At 38.9% G+C, this 26539-nt stretch overlaps 1 protein-coding gene across 10 annotated transcripts in view; it reads right to left on the minus strand.

The window, feature by feature from the left end:
• The window catches only part of GJC1 (gap junction protein gamma 1), a 31938-nt gene that overhangs the window by 2059 nt on the left and 3340 nt on the right, over positions 1 to 26539 (minus strand). For 4 of the 10 annotated variants that reach the window (XM_027098895.1, XM_027098891.1, XM_027098896.1 and 1 more), the window contains exon 2: positions 740 to 815. The exons of 1 other annotated variant lie outside the window; for it this stretch is intronic. The gene's annotated coding sequence lies outside the window, so the exon portion shown is untranslated. Of the gene's footprint in view, positions 1 to 739; positions 816 to 4433; positions 4459 to 20864; positions 20891 to 26539 lie in introns of those variants that run through there. 5 more of the 10 variants (XM_027098892.1, XM_027098893.1, XM_027098897.1 and 2 more) reach the window with 5 other exon arrangements.

Genomic DNA, 26539 nt, shown 5'->3' on the forward strand with positions numbered 1-26539 from the left:
GCATGTGGGATCTTCCCGGACCGGGGCACGAACCTGTGTCCCCTGCATCGGCAGGCGGACTCTCAACCACTGCGCCACCAGGGAAGCCCTATACTGGATTTTTTACATACAGTATTATTTCATAAGACCTTCGAACTTTGTGGAATATAGATAAGAAAATAGCACAGAAGTATGGCTATTTGGTCACAGTAAGACTGCCACTGAGAACATAATGGGGACACCCGGGCTGGATGGACTCCATTGTGAAGAGGTACCTTACCAGGAAAGTTAAATTTTGGACCTGGTGACAAAGTATTAAAAAAGAATTAAGGAGATAGTACAGCTGCAAATAACTGGCAAAGATCAAGAGCTAAAATAAAAGACAGAAAGAAACAAGGAAGACACTCCTGAGCCAGGCTGCATCACAGAGATTCTAGCATTCTGTATGTTTCTGTATTTTGTTTACGGTAGAAGTTAAAAAATGCCTGTAGATTGAATTGTGAGGACATTAAAAATCCAATCAATAGACAAATCCACTTAAAACAGCATTTTGAAGGATAGTTTTATTCTGAGATTCTTAGATCTATGTCCAGAATCCAGGTAAAAACCATCAAATGAGATAATGTACGTAAAATCCCTAATACAACCCCTGCCACACAGCACACCTAGCTTTTCTCTTCTATCTTCCCTCTCTTGGTTTACTTCTGCAGATAATAGTTGATTATCAGCATCACCAAAGAAATCTAAATATACTTTTTACCTGTTATCCAGAATTTCTGTTATCCAAAATTTTCTAAGAGAAATGATGTTTTGCTTACAAGTTTTCCAGATTCCCTCTGGAAGGGAAAAAGAAAAAAGAAGGTCATAAGTTTCCTCCCACAGAAAACAATAAATCACTAGAACGCCATTTTCAGGGAGAAACAGTTTTCTATGTACCATAGGAATCAATCAGCATGAGATGGAAACAGGCTTGAGTTTGAATATCACTGTTCTCTCCTCCTATACGTGGTAGGAGAAACTACCTAACAGTGACTCAAAGAGTCTTAGGTCACTGTAGTCTAAGAAAATATGACAGGAAGATGAGTCATTGGTGAAAATCTGAAGCAGATGAACTCTGGCACCTATAGGAAAAAGCCAAAGTAGAAAATTTCACCAAATTTAAACTGGGTCACTAAAGGCCTTGCAAAAATCTTCACCCTGTGTGCTCTATTCCTGTTCTATTCTCTGGAGCAGCCAATACCTCTCCCAATAGGATCTGAGCAGCCAACTAGGAGCGAGCTGTTTAGTTTAAACACCCAACAGCTGGCTCTCAGTCACTGGGACACCCATATCCACAGAAGGTGATTTACAGACTCAACTGCTCACAGAAGGAAAACACCTGCATCTGTATTGTGATTAAAAACTATATATATAGGACAAATTATTGCTCATTATCAAGTTCTGCAAACTATGGAATAACTATGGCCAAGAGTCATCCACACTTACTATCATTTAATTTAATAAATGAATGTAAAACAATCCCTGAGTGTTCCAAGTTATTATGTGTTCAAAATAACTTAATAAAAAAGATACATGAAAAAAACTCAGAACAGTTCCTAAAAGGTCAATGAAGAAGAAGAAAAGTTCAGGCATCTGCATAACATGCGAGTACGAAGATTCACATACAGAATCCAACCACACAAAGATCTCACCATAGGACTTCAAGTACAACTCTTATTTCCAGCCCTGATGTCCAACTGAGCTCACCACTTCTCTCACTGCATACACAAGTTATAAAACCACACCACAAGAAGTAAATAATATGCAGTCTTTAAATGGTGATGTAAGCCAGATTTCCAACACAGAACTCAATAATGATTCACGTCCACAAGTCCAGATTCACATTTTCCCAAACGCCATATATATCTAAAGCATTTCCCTTAAAGCCTGAAATTCTATTTGTTCCAATAAGCCAAAACCATGAAAGTGCAATTGTTAATTAGTTAGGAAGCTCATCCTCTACACTGCCGTCCATACCGAAAACAAATGGGTACCTTTTTAATAATTATTGCTATGAAATAATTTCTCAACAGTTCAGGGGGAAATTAGTGACAAACCCTTCAAAGCTTATAAGTTATAAAGCACTCACTTAAACACATCCAGAAATACACACTGCATACTGGTTAAGCTGTAGGCCTAGACAATGATGAACCCTTAGAGCCTGGTTTTCCGTGGGTACTTATAAGTGCCACAGCACCCTATACCTGAACCCTGAGTATAAATGATGTGTAAGGTAATGTAGCTTCAGCATCTCATAAAATGGGTGACGGGCGATTTTCTTTCTAAAATAACCATGGGCTTCCTAATCAAATGGCAGCATCACCACTATGGATCTACTGAGCTGTCAGTAGGTTTTTCTTTGATACTCTTCCCTTTCCAAATCCCTTTCTTCTCCTTGTAAGCATTAAGAGAAAGGCTTAAGTATCAGAGTAGACTCCTCCAATTTGGGGGGTGGGGTGGAAAGGGGAAGAGGGAGAGAGGGTGTGAGAGAGGAGAAAAAACTGAATGAGTAGAATGGTGGGTTCTGGAATTGACATTTCTAAGCAAAAACGTGTCACTGCCAAGTGTGGTCTTGCTGTGTTCTTGCTCCACTAAAATTCCCTTTTCTCAGAAACATTTTTTCGCTCTCCTACCAGAAGCCTAAGATTCAGAACACAGTCTTCTCTGAGTTCCCTGTTTCAGCACACAGACTTGGTTATAGAGTAGGGAGTGAGAGCATGCAAAATTAACCTGTGAACAGCTCTCGTGAAAAAAATAAAAATCATTTCCATACTCTATGAATGGAAAATATGGGAGCATGTGATGAGTGGTGGTGAGAGGTGGGGGGATGCCAAACACTTAAATATTTTTTGCCAATTAGGAAAGCCAACTGATTTAAATGTATTTTGACACTTAATGTCTTCTTGAATATATTCCTTTATACTTTGGTTGAATTTATCTATAGACAAATTCTAGGAAGTGCTATTATCAGGACACAAGAAATGTAAGTCTGCGTGGTTTTTGCTGTACTGTCATTTGACTTTCTAGAAAGGTCTTAGCAGTTTACAATGCCTGGCAATGAATGAGTACAATTTTACCTCAACCTCATCAGCACTGTCTGTTATGCTACTTTGCTAGGTATAAAATGGTATTTCAAAATTATGTCAATTTGTATGTTTTTAATACAGCAGGATACCCTTCCCCTATATTCCTCCTTCTTTGTGAACTATTCTATCCTTTTGCCCATTTATCTGCAGAATGTATTCTTAATACAGTACAGAAATCAATCATTTGACATTTAATAGGATTCTCAATTCTCTCTCCACCCCCCAACATACTGAAGAAAATCATGTTTGCTTTTATAACATTTACTGGACAGAAATCAAATGTGCTATTTTTAGTCTGTTTTCCAAATAACTTTCAAATCTACCTTGTCTTACACTAGAAAATAGAATTTAAAAAATTATTTGGTATCAACACGGTAATAAATTAAGTAATCCCCTCCCAAATTATTTATATTTGAAGAGTTTTCTATCAGCTACATCCTAACAGGATCAAGTCAAAGTTTACTGTATGTCTAAAACTCAGGATCTTTGAAGATTAAATATAAAAGCTCATTATTTGGATTATCTCTGGAGGTGGATTATATGATTAGATCTATTTTAAAGATGAAGAAATGAGGTCCAGAAAGTTTATAAAATTTGTCCGAGATCATCCAGGTATTAAGAGGTGAAACTAGAATCTGAAGTCAGCCAGTCTTGTTCTAGTCTCAGCTTTTAACTACTAGTAAAGAATTACATTCCAGATGAGGTGGAACTATGTACAGGCCCCATGTGAATAAAGAGGAGGGCACCTCGCCCCAATCTTTGGAATCGGAATTAAACTAAATAATAAACTCACAAAGATTAAAGGTGGGGGGTTAGTTCTGCTGCCAAAAGAAAGTGGAAAAAAAACAATCAAAGGGGGAAATTTCAGGGTTTAAGATCTTACACATAGAATGAATTGAAAGTTAAAACAAAACAAAACCCCCCAAAACAACAAAACATAAAACCCAAAAAGAACTCCAAGGTTGTTTCTTGGCAGTTGGAAGGGAAGAATAAACTAGAAAAATGGTATCTTCAACAAAAATGTTTTTTCACTAAGAAGGATAACTTCTTTGGGCATTGAGAAAAGTGACACAGAAGGTGGTAAATTTAGTTCAGGGGTGAAAATGCTTGTAAAAGGGTAGATACAAAGATGGTATACATATGAAGTGCTCAGAGCTGTGTCTGGTCTCAAGGCAAGCACCATTATTACCATTACTACCAGTGTTGCTGCAACTTTTTGTCTTACAACCTCAACTGTACTGGGAGCCCCTAGATGTTAGACACATCTTTTATCTCTGCTTCCCTAGCATCTAGCCCGATGATTGGCCATTTTTTAAAAAAATTAATTACCTTATTTATTTATTTTTGCCTGTGTTGGGTCTTCACTGCTGCACGCAGGCTTTCTCTAGTTGCCATGAGCCGGGGCTACTCTTCATTGCGGTGCGCGGGCTTCTCATTGAGGTGGCTTCTCTAGTTGCGGAGCACAGGCTCTAGGCGCACGGGCTTCAGTAGTTGTGGCACGTGGGCTCAGTAGTTGTGGTTCACGGGCTTAGTTGCTCCGCAGCATGTGGGATCTTCTCGGACCAGGGCTTGAACCCGAGTCCCCTGCATTGGCAGGGGGATTCTTAACCACTGTGCCACCAGAGAAGTCCCTGATTGGCCATTTTAAGTGCTAAATAAACATTTGACAAACAAATGAATAAACGCATTCCTATCAGATTTGCCTTACATTTTTCACTGCAATCTCTTCTCTCTCTCTATTTTTTTCCTCCTAGATTCCCACTGCATCAGCCTGTCCAAAAATGGAATAAGCAGCCTCATGAAGCAGTGAACCCTGGTATAAATGCAGCAGGGAGGGTAAAGGGATATAAAGGGAGGTGTCTGTACTTCACTGAAATCTATAAAATGCGACACCAATGATGGCAATACCTTATGTATGTACAGTGTAATACCTAAAACAACCACTAAAAAAGCACACAGAGGGACTTCCCTGGTGGTGCAGTGGTTAAGAATCTGCCTGTCAATGCAGGGGATATGGGTTCAAGCCCTGATTGGGGAAGACCCCACATGCCACAGAGCAACTAAGCCCATGCACCACGACTACTGAGCCTGCGCTCTAGAGCCCACGAGCCACAACTACTGAAGCCCACATGCCTAGAGCCCGTGCCGTGCAACAAGAGAAGCCACCGCACCACAACGAAGAGTAGCCCCTGCTCGCCACAACTACAGAAAGCCCGCGCGCAGCAACGAAGACCCAATGCAGCCAAAAATAAATAAATAAATTTAAAAAAAGAAAAGAAAAGAATAACCATACCTAGTGTTGGTGAGGATACGGAGAAACTGGTACTCTCATACAAGTAGGAATGTAAAATAGTATAATCACTTTGGAAAATAGTCTGGCAGTTTCTCAGAAGTTAAACATATACCAACTATATGATCCAGCCATTCTGCTCCTAGGCAAGAAGTGAAACCGTATGTCTATAAAATGACTTGCACATAAATGTTAACAATTTTATCTGTAATAGGCAAAACCTGGAAACAACACAAATGCCCATCAGCAGGTTGATGAGTAAACAAATTGTGGTACACTCATACAGTGGTATACTACTCAGCAATAAACTATTGATATGCATAGCATGGAGGAATCTCAAAATAATTAGACCAAATGAAAGAAGTCAGGCAAAAAAAAAAGGCACACACTGTATGATTCCATTTATATAAGATTCTAGAAAATGCAAACTAATCTATAGTGACATAAAGCATGTCAGTGGTTGCCTATGGATGAGTTGGGGGTGGGAGGCAATGAGGGACTGGCCAGCCTGATATCAAACTCTCATGGCTATTATTTTTCAGTTTCTACTTCTGTCTTACTTTTCCTTTTCCAAACTTCTAAATACATATCCTGATTTTTGTCCTATCTTATTAGCCTCCTTTTCAGTGCTCTTTGCTGGTTCTTCCACCAGAATCCAAGCTGGAAATGATGTCCCACTTTGCTCCAACATCTCCCTGAAACTTCAGACTTGAAATTCATCTGCTACTCAACATCTTCTCTTGGATGTCTAATAGGCACCTGAAATTTAACATAACCCAAACCAATCCTCCCATCCTCCAAAGAGCTACTCTTACTCTGTCTGCAGTTTTCCCAAACTCAGTAAGTAGTTTCGCCATTCATGCAGTTTTTTAGGCCAAAACCTTCAAGGCAACCTCACTCCTTTTTCTCACTCCATAGGCAAACTATACCAGCAAATCCTGTCAGTTCTATCTTCAAAATATACCCACAATCCAACCACTTCTTTCCACCTCCACTGCCATCAACTCTGATCCAGGCCCCCTTCAACTCTAACCAAGATTATTGTAAAAGCAAGAGTCTTCTAATTGGTCCCCTAGCTTATGCTCTTATGCCTCTCAAATCTCTTCTCCAAAAAGCAACCAGAGTAAAGCTTTTAGAAAGTAAGTCAGATCATGTCCCTCTTCTGCTCAAAACTCTCTCAGAACAAAACCCAAAGTCTTTACTATAGTCTACAAGGCCCTTTATCATACAGCTACGAGCACACTTCCGGTCTCATCACCTTCCATTCTCCCTCTTGCTCATTCCGATTTAGGGATATCTACATCCTCGCTATTCCTCTGATCATACCAATCATGCCATACTTTTGCCTCAAGATTTCTGTACTTGCTATTTCCACTGCTTTGAACTTTTTTATTTCATAGATATTAGCAGAACACTCTCTCATTTCATTCAAGTCTGCTCAAGTCATTTCCTTAACTTTCCTCAGACCACTTTCCTAAAATAACATCTGTCATTCTCTAGCCCCTTTAATTTTCTTTATAGCACTTAACCCTCACATAATTTTTATTTTACAATTTTATTGTTTATAGAATATAAGCTCCCTGAAGGCAGGATTTTGTTCTTTTATCCCCAATATCTAAAACCCCACAGCCTGACAAATGGTAGTAGGTTCTCAATAAATATCTGTTCAATAAATTAATTCAAACATTTAGAAAAATGCTCCTGATGTATTAACGGAAAAATATAGGATACGGAACAGAATTATCCCAATTTTGGAAAATTTATGCATTAAAAAATCCTAGAAGAAAAACAAAAATGTAAAAAAAACCCCACCAAAACCTGAAAGGTTATAAACAATACCCACTACTTTCTCCCTGCTTCAGCCTGTTTCCTGCATCTCTACTAGAATTCTCTCTCTAAAATGGATCTGTGTTACTCCTTTGCTGAAAAACCACTAATGGAGGTGGCTCCTCAAACCAGTGGGGCAAAGACGGACTTTTTAAAGTATTAGAATAAAACATAGTTGATATCTGTTATAACTCTGGATATGAGAAGAAAAGATGAATCTGAGTACAAAAACTAAAAAGTGTCTCCGTGGTTAAAAGAAAAAACAACCTAAGCAATACTGAAAAACAATGGGAACTTGCCTGGTGGCGCAGTGGTTAAGAATCCGCTTGCCAATGCAGGGGACACAGGTTCAATCCCTGGTCCAGGAAGATCCCACATGCCACAGAGCAACTAAGCCCGCGAGCCAGAACTACTGAGCTCGCAAGCCACAACTACTGAAGCCTGTGTGCCTACAGACTGTGCTCCGCAACGAAGAGTAGCCCCCGCTCGCTGCAACTAGAGACAGCCCATGCACAGCAATGAAGACCCAATGCAGCAAAAAATAAACAAAAATTAAAAGAAAAACAATGAACTGGGGAAAAAGGTTTCAGTAACTCTTTTATAAGCCAAGAGCTAATTTCTAATATATAAAGAGTTCAAAACATACATTCTACAGAAAGAAAAACACAAATTCCGCTTTATAAATGCACAACGTGGATGAACCTTGAAAACATAATGCTAAGTTAAAGAAGTCAGACACAAAAGCCACCTATTGTATGATTCCATTTATATGAAATGTCCAGAATAGGCAAATCAGTAGAGACAGATTAGTGGTTGTCAGGGGCTATGGGAAATGGACTGTGACTGTTAATGGATACTGGGTATCTTTGGGGGATAATGAAAATGTTTGGAATTACACAGTGGTGGTGGTTACACAACCTGTGAGTATACTAAAACCACTGAACTGTACACTTTAAAAGGACAAATTTTAGCACATGTAAATTATATCTCAATAATAAACTACTCTAAGATACAATTCTTCTATGACACTGGCAAAAATCCAAAAGTTGGAGAGGCTATGGAAAAACAGACATTCTCACATATCACTGATGGGAGTGGTACAACCTCTGGTAGCAATTTGATAATATCTAACAAAATCACAAATGCATCTATATCCTCTGACCCAGTAATCTCACTTTTGGGAATGATCAAACTATAACACTGTTTTTATATAACTCAAATGTCCACTGTCGAGGCAATGGTTAAATGCACTATGGTCTATTTACACAACAGAATACCACGTGGCTGTAAAAAATAATGAAGAATGCTCTCCTTGTATAGAAAGATATTTAAGGGCTTCCCTGGTGGCGCAGTGGTTAAGAATCCACCTGCCAATGCAGAGGACACGGATTCGAGCCCTGGTCCAGGAAGATGCCACAGAGCAACTAAGCCCATGCGCCACAACTACTGAAACCCGTGCACCTAGAGCCCGTGCTCCGCAACCAGAGAAGCCACTGCAATGAGAAGCCCACGCACCTCAACAAAGAGTAGCCCCCCCTTGCCACAACTAGAGAAAGCCCGCGCACAGCAACGAAGACCCAACGCAGGCAAAAATTAATTTAAAAGATATTCAAAACATTTAATTAGTGAAAACAGCAAGGAAGTGTATATATGTATATGCCTTTTACATAAGGAGAAAAAATATCAATCTGTGTTTTTGCTTATATTTCTACAAAGAAACACAAGGATACATTTTTTAAAAAAACGAATAAAAGTGGGGGAGGAGACTAAGGAGGATGGGGTAGGATCAAGACTTTGATTATTAATCTACTTAATTAACTTATTTGGCTGTGCCGGGTCTTAGTTGTGGCACTCGGGATCTAGTTCCCTGACCAGGCACCGAACATGGGCCCCCTGCACTGGGAGCACAAGACTTAACCAATGGACCATCAGGGAAGTCCCTGATTATATTAATATCTTTTTACATTGTCTTATTTTTTTTAACCAAATGAATAAGTTGCCTTTTTAAAGAAAACACTGCTAAAAGCATTCCATGCCCTACAGAATAAAGTCTGCTTGAGATTTTAAAGAAATCCTTTTGCAAACTTTTTGAAGTTAAAAAAAAACTTACATATTTTTCAGAAATTAAATGTTTTATAAAAAGATCATCTTTGTAGTGAATTCCTTGGAGGTCCAGTGGTTAGGACTCAGCGCTTTCACTGCCAAGGGTGCAGGTTCAGTCCCCGGTCGGGGAACTAAGATCCTGCAAGCTGCGCTGCACAGCCACATTAAAAAGAGTTCATCTTAATTTCTGTTTAACCCCAAATTTAAATACCACCTGTACATTTTTCATCAGCTTACACTATACATTTTCACATATGCATTTGTTGTTTCCCTCCATTAAACCCACTTCCCTTGGACATCCTCACAGTTTACTCCCTCACTTCAATTTATGCTTCCCTTCAGATGTCACCTCCTGTGGTGAGGACTTCCCTGACCACTTTCCTACGGTAACATTCTTCCATCACTCTCTACACCCTTACCCTGCCTTTTTCCTTCAGAGCACTCAACACTACCTAAAACACTTTTTATTTGTTAATCTGTTCATTATCTGTCATCCCAATAGATAAACAAGGACTTTGTTCTTGTATCCCTGGCACTTAGAACAACTATTAACTGAGTGGTTTAATAAATTTGAATCTCTGCTCACTGATTTTCCTCTGCTTTATATGGTCTTTCCACAATTTCCTACTTGGAAAAATTTTTATCCTTTAGGTTCTAGCTCAAAGGTCACTTCAAGTTTTCTTGACCTCCTCACTTAATCTCCTCAGAAAGTCCATAATAATTTTTCATTCCACAAATATCAGGACTTAATCTATTAAACTGAGGTTAGTACTATCCGTTTCTTCTGCTGGAATATGAGTTCCTTGAGGGGAAAGTCCATGTTTTTTAAAATTCTCTGAGCCCTCAGGATACAAAAATAACTCAATAAATGTGTGCTATATTTAACAGATCTAAATGAATTTATAGGAGGTAGAAAATATAAAATATGATCACTAATACAATCATTTCAGGGCGGAATACAAGGAATGGTATAGAAGTACAAAATGTGAAAATACTCAGAGAAGGAAAAGAGACAATTCCTACAAACTAAGAAGTATAAGCTGTCAATTATACCTCAATGAAGCCAGAAAAAAAAAAATAGTATAAGCTTACTGCAGAAGACAAGTGGGTCTCTGAAGAATGGGTATGGTTTCACCAGGCAGAGCTGGGGTGGGAAGTAGAGGCAAGGCAGATGGAGAAAGTGGTGTGAGTGAAAAGTTGCACAAGAAGGCTCTTAGACTGGAACATGATGGAGGATGTTTGGGAAGTAGTTGTAGAGAAGGCTGAACAGGGAAGTCAAAGACCAGTTTGCAGAGGGCCTTAGCACACCATGGAACCTGAAATTAAAGCATGTAAGTAATGATGAATAAATGTTCCTCAGATGTGGTCCACAGACCACCTTCATCAGAATTATCCAGAGTACACGTCTAAAATGCTGATTCCTAGGTCCTACTTACCCAATTCCCACTCTCAGGCCTACTGAATCAGAATTTAACATATCTTCTATGGTTAGACATTTAAGTTGTTTACAATGATTTATTACAATACTTATAACTTTGTACACATCCCCAGTTATAGATTTAGGATACATTTTTCTAAAAGAATTGCTGGGTCAATAGTTGTACAAACTGTGAAAAAACTGTGTGTGTTATTAAGAAAAGATCAGCTTCTTTATGCACTATCTCTCCAAAAATTCTAAGGCTTTTAATATGTATTACCAAATCACCCCTGCAAAAAGCCGGTACCTATTTATATTTCCACTACTGAGAGTATGAGAATACTGGTTTCCTCACTCCCTCACCAATGATTTTAATGCATTTTTCAAGAAACAAGGCTTGGGTCAATCTGTGTTTAAACTATAAGAAGTTTTAGATGATCATTAATCATTAGGGAAATGCAAATGAGACAATGCACAGTGAGATACCATTTCATACTCAAAAGGATGACTACTATTAAAAGAAAAGAAACAAAAAAGAAAAGAAACAAGTGCTAAAAAAGTTATGGAGAAACTGGAATCATTGTTGTGCATTGCTGGTGGGAATGTAAAATGATGCAGCTGCTGTAGAGAATGGTATGCTTATGATTTTCTCAAAATATTAACTATAGGGCTTCCTCGGTGGTGCAGTGGTTGAGAGTCCGCCTGCCAATGCAGGGGGCATGGGTTCGTGCCCCGGTCCGGGAAGATCCCACATGCCGCGGAGTGGCTGAGCCCGTGAGCCATGGCCGCTGGGCCTGCGTGTCCGGAGCCTGTGCTCCGCAACGGGACAGGCCACAACAGAGGCCCGCGTACCGCAAAAGAAAAAATGTATATACATTAACTACAGAATTATCGTATGATCCAGCAATTCTACTTCAGGATGTATACCTAAAAGAAATGAAAGCAGGGACACAAACAGATATTTGTACATCCATGTTCAGAGCACATTATTTACAATAGCCAAAAGGTGGAAGCAACCCAAGTGTCCACTGACAGATAAATAAACAAAATATGGTGTATATCCACAATGTTATTCAGCCTTAAAAGGAACGAAATTCTGACACATTCTACAATGCTGATGAACTTTGGAGACAGTATGCTAAGTGAAAGAAGTCAGTCACAAAAGGACAAATATTACGTTTCCACTTATATGAGGGCCCACTTATATGAGGGCTATAGAATAAAATTCATAGAGAGAGAAAGAAGAATGGTGATTGCCAAGGGCTGGGAGGAATGGGGAGTTAGCATTTAATGGGTAAAGAGTTTCAGTTAGGAAGATAAAGTTCTGGAGATAGATGGTGATGATGTTTGCACAACAATGTAAATGTACTTAATGCCACAGACCTATACACTTAAAAAATGGTTAAAATGGTAAATTTTATGTTATGTATATTTTACCACAATGAAAAAGTAAAAAAAAGTTTTAGACTAACTTCATTCATGCAATTAGTATTCACCTACCATCAAGAAGCTTGCAATACAGTAGTTTATAGGAAATTACAAACACTTAAAAAAAACCCTACAGTTGTTTTCAAGAAGTATTTAATGTTATATATGCTATGCAACAGAAGATGAGGAAATAACTGGAATCATCTGTTAAAGTTTAAACATATTTTATAGCATAGTGACTCTACAGGGAAATGCTTCATTTTCCAGTTTATCTGATTCATTTTTTCCATTACAACCTCTTTACTATAATGTTGGCCACAAAAACACCGTTAATCCAAAAATATCTTTCATATATATATCTTTGGAAATGTTTCTCACAGACTCATGTTTAAAAAAAAAGCTCCCAAGGGTTTCAGATCAACAACTATAAAAGTGTGTAACTTGTCCCTTGTCAATTTTTTTCTTAAATAAATTTATTTATTTATTTTTGGCTGTGTTGGGTCTTCGTTTCTGTGCGAGGGCTTTCTCTAGTTGTGGCAAGTGGGGGCCACTCTTCATCGCGGTGCGTGGGCCTCTCACTATCGCGGCCTTTCTTGCTGTGGAGCACAGGCTCCAGACGCGCAGGCTCAATAGTTGTGGCTCATGGGCCCAGTTGCTCCGTGGCATGTGGGATCTTCCCAGACCAGGGCTTGAACCCGTGTCCCCTGCATCAGCAGGCAGATTCTCAACCACTGCGCCACCAGGGAAGCCCCCTTGTCAATTTTTTAATGCTCACTAAACTAAAATAACCAGGAAATTTTAAAAATTTAAATAAGTAGTGCTATTCTAAATGTTTTACAAATTCAACAACCGAGTCCAAATGGGTCAGAGCCAAGTTTTAATCTGCTTCTAATTAAAAAAATTTTTTTAAACCTCAAAATCTATAATAGGTAGACCATATTTAAAAACCTTAATTTCGGGCTTCCCTGGTGGCGCAGTGGTTGAGAGTCCGCTTGCTGATGCAGGGGACGCGGGTTCGTGCCCCAGTCCGGGAGGATCCCACATGCCGCGGAGCTGCTGGCCCCGTGAGCCATGGCCGCTGAGCCTGTGCTCCGCAACGGGAGAGGCCACAACAGTGAGAGGTCCACGTACCGCAAAAAACAAAACAAAACAAAACAAAAAAAACACACCTTAATTTCTTTTCTAAACAAAAAATCCAGGATGAACTAATATTCTAGAAAAGTGATTCTAACTTTGAATTTTGTGAAACTAAGAGCAAGCACTTAACTAGGAGCCAAGAGATTCTAACAGGCACTTCAGGAATAAATATTTCTTTCCACTTTTTCATTTGTGAGATAAGTGAAGAATATCAGATTAGATTATTATTAAGGTCCCTTCTACTAACAGTTGATGAAAATCAACTCAGGCAGAGTACTATTCATAAAACAACCAACAAATTATGTGGAATTCTGAACTCTAGGGACAGGAAAGAAGCAAAGTAAGAGCCGTGAAATTAAACAATAATAAAATGTCAAATTTTCAAAAAGGCACTTCCTAGTCATCCCAGAAAATCTGTGGTTGGACTAAAATTAAAAATTTCAATATTGACTCACCATGATTCTACATTATTAACTATCTGGGCATCCCAGATTATGAGCTGAGCGATTAAGAATAGTGCTAGTGACTCACATTCCTGAATGAGATTGCTTTATGTGTAGAGACAAAGAATCAATTAAAGGGTTTACAATGAAGTTTTGTTTAACTGGAACGTTTTAAGTGGAAGTTAATTCTGCATGAGTGATAATAGATGTTTAATAACTAGCTAGTGACAATTTCTAAGCAAAAGCACTATGGCAGCCTTAATCTATGTATTACAAACAGTAATCTATGCATTATAAATATGAAAACAACTTGTTTTTCAAAAGAGCTCTTGGCTATGGACGATATTTGAGAAACATAAATTTTTTTGTAAATCAAATTATAAAATAAAGGAGAGAAAGTAGTTTGAAATCTTGGCTCCATTAACAAGGAAACAAAATACACCATTGTGGGTTGAAGTGTCAATCTATGCTGGCAAAAAGCCATTCTATTTGAATGTAAGAACCTTCAGGAACCAGCTGGAGAAGTATGGGGAACCTGGGATAATGTGTTCATTCACAGTGCATCGTAAGTGGTACTGTCTTCATGTAAAAAAGGACAGTATTGGTACACTTGTCCAAAACAGCTTAAGTCAAATCAAAAGGATGACATCAGTCTAGGAAAATGACATGTCTAAGAAAAAATTAAAAAAATAAACATATAACATTACCAGTATGACTAGGGTCACAACACAAAATTTACAAAAAACATTATCATACACTGATGGTGAGGATGGTCTGATACAATCTTTCTGGAAGGCATTATGCTAATATTTATCAGAAACTTTAAAATGTTTTATGTCCTTTGATCAGTAACATCACATCTAGTAATTTATCTTAAATGAATGCCCAATAAAATATAAATATATTTATTTATAAAATAAATATCTTAAATGAATGCCCAATAAAAGAAAAATTTTACATAATTTATGATATAGTCTCTATGAGGAAATACTGTACAACCATTGTAAATCTTGTTTTCGAACAGAGATCACAAAATCCAAATGTCTACAACTATGTAGAGACAAAAAGTAGATTAGTGGTTGCCTAGGACTGAGAAGAATGGGGAAGAGTAGGGAATGACTGATAATAGGTACGGGGTTTCTTTTGGGGGGAATGAAAAAATTCTAAAATTAAACTGAGGTGATGGCTACACAACCCGGTGGATATACTAAAACCATTGAATTGTACATTTTAAACAGGTGAACTGTACAGTGTGTGAATCATACATCAAAAAAGCCATTTAAGACATTTTCTAAATGTCTAGGCACCAGTAAGTGACACAAGGAACTGAAACAGAAAAATGGGGCCTGGACAACACAGGCACCAACTAAAGAGAGGCTACTGATTGTTAGCTACAGCTGCTGTTGTTACCAGACTGTCATATCTTTCAAAATAAGTCTTCAACCTGGATTTTTATGTGAAGCCTGATTTGGGGGTAATTTTTTTCTTTTCTTTTCTTTTTTTCCTCTGTGTTGGGTCTTCGTTGCTGCACGCGGACATCCTCTTGTTGTGGTGCACGGGCTTCTCATTGCAGTGGCTCCTCTTATTGCGGAGCATGGGCTCTAGGCGCGCGGGCTTCAGTAGTTGCGGTGCATGGGCTTGGCTGCTGTGCGGCATGTGGGATCTTCCCGGACCAGGGCTCGAACCCATATCTCCTGCATTGGCAGGTGGATTCTTAACCACTGCGCCACCAGGGAAGTCCCTGGGGGTAACTTTTTGATTGAAGTATAAAATACCTACAGAAAGGTGCACAAATTTAAGTGTGCAGCTCAATGAATTTTCACATATCCATGTAACTAGCACTGAAATCAAGAGCAAAGCATTACCAGCCACCCAGAGCCACAGTTATGCCCCTTCCTACCCAAGGGAAACCGTCACTATTGACATCTTGGATGATTCTTTGTTGTGGGAGACTGTCCTATGCATTGTAGAATGTTTTACAGCATCCCTGGCCTCTTCCAGTTGTGACAACCAAAGATGTCTCCAGATACTGCCAAATACCCCTTGGGGAACAATATTATACCACATTGAGATCCACTAGTTTAAACTGTCCTTGAACGTTACATAAATGGAATCACAGAATGGACTCTCTTGTATCAGATTCATAAGGAATACACTTCTAAAAAAAATTTTTAAATAAAAGAATACACTCTCGTGTCTGTTTTTGTTTTGTTTTTTTTTTTTGTGGTACACGGGCCTCTCACTGTTGTGGCCTCTCCCGTTGCGGAGCACAGGCTCCGGACGCGCAGGTTCAGCAGCCATGGCTCACGGGCCCAGCCGCTCTGCGGCATGTGGGATCCTCCTGGACCGGGGCACGAACCCGTGTCCCCTGCATTGGCAGGTGGACTCTCAACCACTGCGCCACCAGGGAAGCCCCTGTGTCTGATTTTTGTTCAACATCTGCTGAGTCACCAATCTTATTGCATTTAGCTCTAGTCTGTTCATTCTCTTTGCTTTATTATATTGCCAGTGTGTATATATCACAATTTATCCATTCTACTGCTGATGGGCATTTGAGCAGTCTCCAGTTTGGAGCTATTATGAATAATGCTACTGTGAACACACCAAATGTGCCTTTTGGTGATTATATGTACATTTCTGTTGAATACCTAGACCCAGAATTGCTAGTTGTAGGGTATGCATATGTCAGCTTTAGTAGATCAGTACTTTTCCTAAGGGGGTTGTATTCATTTACACTTCTACCTGTCTCCTTTTTTTTTCATGTTGGCAACTAATAGAAAAAAATTTTTAAATAATATTGAGCCAGATATTTTATTGGCTGAGTAAAGCCTGCCAATTTGTAATCTGTTTTAAAAAAAAATGTTTCACTATATGAGAAAATGCTCATATGTAGTAAAGAGACAAAAAACAAACAAAATAACTCCCAATAACATAATATGCCTGAATGGAAATACACCAACATTAACAATTGCCTATGAATGTTTTCTCTTCTATTTGCTTTTCTGTATCTTCTACAATAAACATGTAATAATGAAGTTGGCAAAGCCTTCCAATGCAACAAAAGCCCCAAGAGAAATTTAAAAAGTAGGTCGGGGTACAAATTTCATAATATTTGCATACATACATATTTTACATTCATGAAGACCTAATTAAGTAATGAATACATCACAGAAAAGTTAACTATCTCATAGAATCTTTGGTACAATTACTACACGGCCCCTCCATAAGGGGGTCCACGACAAAACTTACATAAAATTTCACCCTAGAGTAAAATCTAGGATGGTGAGAGTACAGGGTAATCCTTAATTTGGAAGGATATATCAAAAGATAGTAGTCCTCTGACATATCTTATATAGCAGTTAGTATAATAATGCTGCTCTTCCCATTTCTTTAGAGACTCACTCTAAAATGCTCTAGAAGCAACACAGAAAATTAACATACTCAATACTCCCTTGAAATGCATAGTTGTTGCCATTGCTACCTGCTGGTTATTGAGTGCCTGATATTGAATATTTGGAAAGAGTCACCTCTGTTTGAGAAAATGATTATTAAAACAGCCACCAAAACCTTTCCAGTGTCCCTTATGAGTTCTATTAAATGTTTACTTGACATGCGAAAATGTTACAAACCTCATACTTCCTGTCCTAATCACTCCACTTCATATCAAGGATTCTGCTGTTGGGATAAGACTGTGCCCATGAGATTCACTACAAACCCAAAAGATATATCCTGAGTCAAGATACTAAATGCTAATATACTGCCTTAAATGGAGTTTTTTAAACCAAAATAACCTGTTACTTTAAGGCTTTGCTAAAGGGCACTATTCTGAGCACTGCTCCCATCTGCATTTTCCTATCAAGAAACTACACTGACATGTATATAATTATAAAACCAAATGGCAAAAAACAGTTTTCTGAGGCAAAATAAATAAAAAGCAGTAGAAAAAAAAAAAGCAGTAGAAAATAAAGCTTTTAACTACTAAGAGCATTCTAGCTGGGGTTCAAAATGCTAAGGTTGCTTTAAATTTCTCATTGAACTAGTAACCATAATTAACTGGCAACCAAAATAAATCTATTCAAGCTATGCATACATAATTTTCCTCCCAGGATATATCACAGATCATAAACACATTTTCCCATCCTCTTTCCTTTTCAGAGTTCAAGTATGATAGGAGACAATGGCTTCAGATACACAATTCAATAAGAACTGAGATACTCCCCCAACTCCCGGTAATTTTTCCAAGCTCAAAAAAGAAAGCTTTCCTTTCCAAGTGAATCTGAGAAGTGCACATCTGCTTGAACTGCTCAACCTTTAATAAATATAAAGCTTTCACTCTGAATAACATGAACATCTAGTACTGAACTGGAATGTGAGATCAAAGAAAACTATTTGAGTTAGACAAGCAAACAAATTCCCTTTCAGAAAGTACTATATGGCTTCTCTCACTAAATCATTTTCTGTACAAATCCAGATAGGCTAGTCAGTCAGGTCTTTTAAAAACAGAACTAATAATTAACATTTCTGACATTATAAGCTTAAAAATCATTATCTTAAGAAACAAACAAACAAACCAAGCACCTTTATCACCCAAATCTTCCACAAACACACGGTTTCATAGGTTCACACACTATATCAATGGTAAAAGAAATGTTAAGAGATTGGCTACGCTAGTAGTAGTCTCCAATTTCTAGAGTCTGAGGACCTTTATGTAACTGCAAAAGATTTTCCACTACATAATAGTGGTTATACATTTATTATCTATCTTTGGAGAAAACACATACACTGGTAAAGTTTAAAAATAAATCTGCAGTTTATGTATCATAACATCACTCATATATACATTTGAAAAGGTTATACGTATCTGTAAGACATTACTTATACACTTCACAGATAATACTTGCATGGATTCTGAGGTCATCCTTCAACTATTCTGCAGTGGCCCATTGTCTGACACCATAGTATGACATTAATATCCTTATTTTACTGAAGAGAATACTAAAGATCATGATGACTTGCTTAAGATCACACAACTAATTAGCTGTAAAGCCTAGAATACAACTCAAGACCTACTGATCGTTTTCCTATACCATGTAGATTTAGTATTTAATTTTATTTTAAGACCAAACAGAAGGTCACTGAAAAAACTGACAGTGATATACAATTAATATAACTAAAGAAAAGATTCCATTTAAAACAGCAACAAATAGATGAAAAAAACTTAGGAATAAGCCTCACAAGAAACATAACACCCAGGAAAATACTACCGAGGAACACAAAAGACTTAAATGCGTAAAACACGTTAAAGACTTAAAGCATTCTATGTTCTTGGATATAATAGCCATCATAAAAATATTAATTCTTCCTAAATTAATCTAAATTTAATGCAATCTTGATTTCTAAAAATGCCAATAGGATTTCTTTGGAACCAGACAAACTAATTCTAAATTTAATGTGTAAAATTAAATAGTAAGAATGGTTGGGAAATTTCAGAAAGAGAAATGAGGGCATACAAGCTTCTCTCAATATATACTATAAAGTTGTAATAATTTTAAAATGTGGAACTGGCAAAACGATTAACAAACTAGAACAGAATAGAAAGTCCAGAAGATCCAAATACATCTGAGAATTTAATGTATGATAAAGGTGGCATTTCAAACTAACGGAAAAAACATGGAATATTCAATAAATGATATTGAACTACCATGGGTAGCTATCTAGAAAAAAATTAAAGTTGGATCTTTAAATTCCAGATGGATCAAAGATTTTAAATTAAAAACAATACAATAAAAGTTAGATGAAAACATGAACATTTTTTCTTAATAATCTTAGTGAAAACTTTTCTAAAATGACACAAAACCTAGAGGTCAAATGAAAGAAATGACAAATTCAATTATATAAAATATAATTTCTAGAAAGCAAAAAAATACTATAAACAACTCAAAAGATACACTAAATGCTTAAAATTATTTGCAATTCTTAGAATAAAAGGCTAAATTCTCTTAACACATAAAGCGCTCCAGCAGATCATTAAAAAAACCAAAAACACTCAATAGAAATGTGAAATGCAGACACAGAAAACAAACTTATGGTTACCAAAGGGGAAGGGGGGAGGGATAAACGAAGAGTTTCAGATTAGCAGATACAAACTATTATATATAAAACAGATAAACAACAAGGTCCTCAACTATACTTCAATTTAAAAAAAACGTGCAAAGAAGAGAGAGTTCTCAGAAAAATATAAATGGCTTTTAATAATACAGTATGAAAAGATATTCAATATCACTTGTAATTAAAGATTTACAAATTAAAACTATACCAATAGGGCTTCCCTGGTGGCGCAGTGGTTGAGACTCCGCCTGCCGATGCAGGGGACAAGGGTTCGTGCCCTGGTCCGGGAAGATCCCACATGCCGCGGAGCGGCTGGGCCCGTGCGCCATGGCCGCCGGGCCTGCGCGTCCAGAGCCTGTGCTCCGCAACGGGAGAGGCCAAAACAGTGAGAGGCCCGCGCACCGCAAAAAAAAAAAACTATACCAATATACTACTTTTTCATTTATCCAATTGGAAAAAATTTAAAAATTGATAACAGATCAGCAAGAAGGAAGGGTGTATATATAAAGAGGCATTCTTTGTGCTCTACTGGAAGTGATGGGGTAAAATGGTAAGCTTCTATAAAAGACAACGTGGAAATATCCATCAAAATTGAAAATGCAGATGTATTCTGATCCAGCGATTCCAGTGCTCAACACTTATCTAATGAAATGTTCAGACATACAAAATAATGTACAAGAATATTCACTGCAGTACTGCTGATAATGGACTGTAAACAATTTAAAGTCTATCAGTACGGGACTGGGTAAACAAATTACAGAACATCTATTAGTCAAAAAAACAAGAGCTCTATCTGCAATGATATGAAACAAACTAAGATATATTAATGAAAAATGCAGGGTACAGAACAGTGTGTAGAGTATTCTACCATTTATGTACGTTGGGGGGGGTGGGGGATACTGAATATATGGATATCTGTAGAAGAATTCACAAAAAAAGCAAACAGTAATTGCTTCAGCAGAGAAAAGAAAACTGAGTGACTGAGAAGAGAATAAAGGAAGACTTACTTTTTTTAAAACATATTATTTGTTTGTTTTTGGCTGCATTGGGTCTTCATTGTTGCCCATGGTCTTTCTCTAGCTGTGGTGAGAGGGGCTACTCTTCGTTGCGCTGTGTGGGCTTCTCATTGCGGTGGCTTCTCTTGTTGCAGAGCATGGGCTCTAGGAGCACAGGCTTCAGTAGTTGTGGCATGTGGACTCAGTAGCTGTGGCTCACGGGCCTAGCTGCTCGAACCCGTGTCCCCTGCATTGGCAGGCAGATTCCCAACCACTGCGCCACCAGGGAAGCCCCAGAAGACTTATTTTTCACTGTACATCTTTTCATACCTTTTGATTTTGTATTATGTATACCTATTTCAAAAAAAAATTTTGTCAGTGAAGTGAAATACTCAAACTGTCGATGTCAGCCTTAATCTATAACTGCATAATATAGCCAGGTTTCTTGGGACATTAATTATACTGACTCTTGGCCCACCAAAGGGGGAGAAATTAAAATTAGAACTAGGTACAGTATGTCAAAGGAAAAAACTAATCTTCAATTTCTTTATTCCATCTGATAGCAATTTCTTTATTCCATCTGATAGCCTGCCTAAGCCTAGCTGCGATTATCTTCCTGGGAGACAAGAGTCTCCACTGTGTATACCACACCATAAGTGATCATTGTATTTCTGGTCTATTAAAACTGCTGAAGCGAATTCCCTGGTGGTCCAACGGTTAGGACTCCACACTCTCACTGCCGAGGGCCTGGGTTCAATCCCCTGTCAGGGAACTAAGATCCCATAAGCCTTGCAGTGCGGCAACATGGATGGACCTAGAGATTGTCATACTGAGTGAAGTAAGTCAGACAAAGAAAGAGAAATATCATATCCCTTATATGCGGAATCTAAAAAATGATACAAATGAACTTATTTACAAAACAGAAACAGACTCACAGACTTAGAGAATGAACTTATGGTTACCAGAGGGGAAGGATGGGGGGAAGCGATAGTTAGGGAGTTTGGGATCTACAAGTACACACTGCTATATTTAAAACGGATAACCAACAAGGTCCTACTGTGTAGCACAGGGAACTCTGCTCAGTGCTATGTGGCAGCCTGGATGGGAGAGGAGTTTGGGGGAGAATGGATACGTGTATATGTATGGCTGAACCCCTTTGCTATGCACCTGAAACTATCACAACATTGTTAATCAGCTATACTCCAATATAAAGTTAAAAAAAAAAAAAACTCCTGAAGACTGATCAGGCCATGGCTACCAGTAAGTTCACATCAGTAAGTATTTACTGAAGACCTAGCACTGTAATGGCATGTAAGACCAAAAATACAAAAAACAAAATACAATAATAAGGCTTCTAGTCAGAACAAAAGCTTTGTCAGAAGTTACTTCATTACCATCAATAACTACAAATAAAAAAGAAATTAGTAAACATCCAAATAATTGCTGAATACCTAAATGAACTATGAGCTGGGTGGCTGGGGATACTGGCCATCCTTATGGAATATAAAGTATTGTCTGGGAATTCCCTGGTGGTCCAGTGGTTAGGACTCGGCACTTTCACTGCCGGGCCTGGGGTTCAGTCCCTGGTCAGGGAACTAAAATCCCTCAAGCCAGGGCATGGCGGGGGGGCAGGGGATGGGGCGGGGTATAGTCTAATGGTGACACAGGTATTATACAAATAATTAAATTAATTAAAACTGTGATCTGTCCTACAGAAGGGAAGTGCAGGGTGCTATAAGAGTGTATTATAGGGGTCCCTAATCTAATATAGGAGAATCAGAGAAGGTTTTTCTTCAGAAGTGATATTTAAGCAAATTCTGAAGAATGAAGAGCTGCCTTCCAGGCAGAGGGATTAGCTACAGCACGTACAAAGACTGCTGGGTGAGCTTTGAACCTTCAGGGAATGGGGCGGAAAAAAAAAGATCAGTATGGCTAGACCATGTATACCAAGAAAGCAAGTAAAAAGAAACGATGCTCGAGAAGCAGGCAAGGCCAGATCACATCATGTTAAATGAAGAGCGAAGGGAAAACAACAGAAGTTTTCAGGTAAGTGACTCGATTAAATTTTTTTTAAAGATAATTTTAGCTGCTGTGAGAAGAATACAAGAGGGTATATTGCTTAGGTGTATATAATACATAGTAAAAGTACAAAGAAATGCAAGAGAATAATAAATTCAAGTTGGTGATTACCTCTGGGAAGGACGCCTACAACAGTGGTTGTTTGGGGTACGGGGGTGCAATCAGGTAGGGAAACAGAGAAGACTTCAACCGTACTGATAATATTGTATTATTATTATTATTTTTGAAACAAGAGTGAACGAGGAAGGACCATTTAAAATTGACCTATAATAGGGACTTCCCTGGTGGTCCAGTGGTTGAGAGTCCGCCTTGCAGTGCAGGGGACGCGGTTCAATCCCTGGTCAGGGAACTAAGATCCCGTGTAACGTGGGGCAACTAAGCCTGTGCACTCTGGAGCCTGCACAACACAACTAGAGAGTCCTCGTGCTAGAGAGAAGCCCGCGTGCTGCAATGAAGCATCCCGCATGCCACAACTAAGACCCAATGCAGCCAAATTAATTAATTAATTAATTAAATTGACTATAATAATTGTCGAGACTTCCCTGGTGGCGCAGTGGTTAAGAATCCACCTGCCCATGCAGGGGACATGGGTTCCAGCCCTGGCCCAGGAAGATCCCACATTCCGAGGAGCAACTCTGCCCGTGCGCCACAACTATTGAGCCTGAGCTCTAGAGCCCGTGAGCCACAACTACTGAAGCCTGCGCGCCTAGAGCTCGTGCTCCACAACAAGGGAAGCCACCACAGTGAGAAACCCACGCACTGCAATGAAGAGTAGCCCCCGCTCGCCACACCTAGAGAAAGCCCGCGCCCAGCAACTAAGACCCAGTGCAGCCAAAAATAAATAAACAAATTTATTTTTTAAAAAAATCGTCTTGGGAAAAGGTGGCCTAGACTAGGATGGGGAGACTAGAGTGGAGAGAAACTGCAAGAATCTAGCCTCAGTAAGTTGTTGATAGAGCCACTTAATGAAACTGAGTACAGTGAAGAAGGTCTAGGTTTGGAGCCAAGATCAAGAGCTCAGTCTGGGCAACTCAATTAAAAATACCTCTGAGTATCTAAGTGGAGTTGTTGATTGAGCAGGCAGCTTGGATCAGAAAAGGGGTCTGAACTACAGATTAAAAAATGGTTGTATTCAAAATATACATGGGAACTGAAACCACAGAATGGATAAGGTTAGAGTGAGAAGGGAGGAAGACTAAGGACCAAGACCTGAGAAAGACCATCAATTAAAGATCTGGTTGGGGTGGAGGGGACCTGAAGGAATAGCCAGAGATCGAGGAGGGAAAATTCGAACCCAAATAAACACCTACTCTAGATAGGCACTTAGGAATCCAAGGTTCAAGAATGAGTCAAAGGGAATTCCCTATAAATAGACAAGAGTCTAGATCCACTTTACTCTGAACATTCCCAAAAGGAATGCTGTAACTCAGTTAAGTAACAATAAATTCCATCAAAACTGATAAATCCTTCCAAGATGTAGATGAAAAGTTTTCTAACTATTTGAGACTTAAATACAATTAAGAGATTAGTCGAAAACAGGGATGTGGAGTTTATTCCATTTCTGTAGAGAAAAAATGAAAACCCGAAATCCTATACATTTCTTTTCTTTCAAAGATTTTTAGATAATTTCCAGATTGCTAAACCTTTTTAGCATGTTAAACCAGGGGTCCAAAATTGAAATCTGGACTTCCCTGGTGGCGCAGTGGTTAAGAATCTGCCTGCCAATGCAGGGGACAGGGTTTCGAGCCCTGGTCCGGGAAGATCCCACATGCTGCGGAGCAACTAAGCCTGGACGCCACAACTACTGAGCCTGCGCTCTAGAGCCCACGAGCCACAACTACTGAGCCCGTGTGCCACAACTACTGAAGCCCGCATGCCTAGAGCCCATGCTCCGCAACAAGAGAAGCCACCATAATGAGAAGCCCGCGCACCGCAACGAAGGGTAGCCCCCACTCGCCACAACTAGAGAAAGCCCTCGTGCAGCAACGAAGACCCAACACAGCCAAAAATAAAAAAAAAAACAGGGGTCCCCAACACTTGGGCCACGGACTGATACCTGTCCCTGGCCTGTTAGTAACTGGGCTGCAGAGCAGGAGATGAGCAGCAGGCAAGGGAGGGAAGCTTCATCTGTATTTACAGCCACTCCCCATCGCTCACATTACCGCCTGAGCTCTGCCTCCTGTCACCATTATGGTGAGTTGTATATTTCATTATATATTACAATGTAATAATAATAGAAATAAAGTGCACAATAAATGTAACGCACGTCAATCATCCCGAAACCATCCCCACCCCACTCCCATCCGTCCGTGGAAAATTGTCTTCCACGAAACCAGTCCCTGGTGCCAAAAAGGTTGGGACCGCCGTGTTAAACTGTAAGCATTTTGAGAACAAAGCCCACATAACATTCATCTTTGAACTGAATCTTCAGCCCAGTTCAGTGTTTAACGTAAGTACCTGACGGAAAAAACAGTTAACTGAATGAATGGCCACCAGAACACTTTTGTCCAAACTGTGCTAGTGCTACAGCATATATAGCCTCATAGAACAGGCTTTAACTGAGAGTTCTACTCATTCCACAGAAATAAAGATCTCTCATCCTTGTCTTATGGTAAAAAAAACCCCATGGGGCAACACATTCCACTGGTCTGAATGGTAAATCCAAGTGCTGTCAGCCACTGCAATGCTTGCAAAACTCAAGAATGTACTACCCTATGCCAACCAGTACTGACTGATCATTCATTCTTTTTTTTCTTTTAAATAAGTTTGAATATTTAATTAATTAATTAATTAATTTGGCTGCTCCGGGTCTTAGTTGCGACACGTGGGCTCTTTTTCAGTTGCGGCATTCGGGATCTAGTTCCCCGATCAGGGATGGAACCCGGGCCCACTGCACTGGGAGCGCGGAGTCTCAACCACTGGACCACCAAGGAAGTCCCTGATCATTCTTTCTTTCTTTTTTTAAAATATTTATTTATTTGGCTGCACCAGGTCTTAGTTGGGGCATGCAAGATCTTTAGTTGCAGCATGTGGGATCTAGTTCCCTGACCAGGGATCGAACCTGGGCCCCCTGCATTGGGAGCCCGGAGTCTTAGCCATTGGACCACCAGGAAAGTCCCTCATTCATTCTTGAGAGCTGTAGAAAACAGCAATGCTCAGACTTAACCAAATAGGTCCTTACTTTCACACAAACTAAATTCATCAGCTGCGGTAGTGTGCTTGAAAAACAACTGTTGACACTTTGCTGATATTAACAGTTCATAACTGTTTTCTATGTGTAAGCTTCAGGTTAATGATAATAACCAAAATCTATCGTATATGTATTCTCAAAGAAGTGGTCTACAAAAGCAAAAAACCCATCCTTTTTCTGCCTAAATTTTCACTAGATATTTTGGATAGGAGCCACACATGTTCTATGGCCACAAGAAAAGCACAAGTTCAGAAATAAGTAATTATACCTGGGCCTCCAGGTGCACTTAACTATCAAGATTAATATTAAAAACAAAACAAATAAAGGAAAACATCTCATTTATTTTGAAATGTGAACTAAAAAACCCCAGCTTTTTTGGAACTCATCACTTTGCACTGAATAAGTCATGGAACAAACT

Source organism: Aethalodelphis obliquidens, unplaced genomic scaffold, assembly GCF_003676395.1.
Source record: "Aethalodelphis obliquidens isolate GAN/ISIS:26980383/991018 unplaced genomic scaffold, ASM367639v1 scaffold126, whole genome shotgun sequence".
Classification (NCBI taxonomy): Eukaryota; Metazoa; Chordata; class Mammalia; order Artiodactyla; family Delphinidae; genus Aethalodelphis; species Aethalodelphis obliquidens.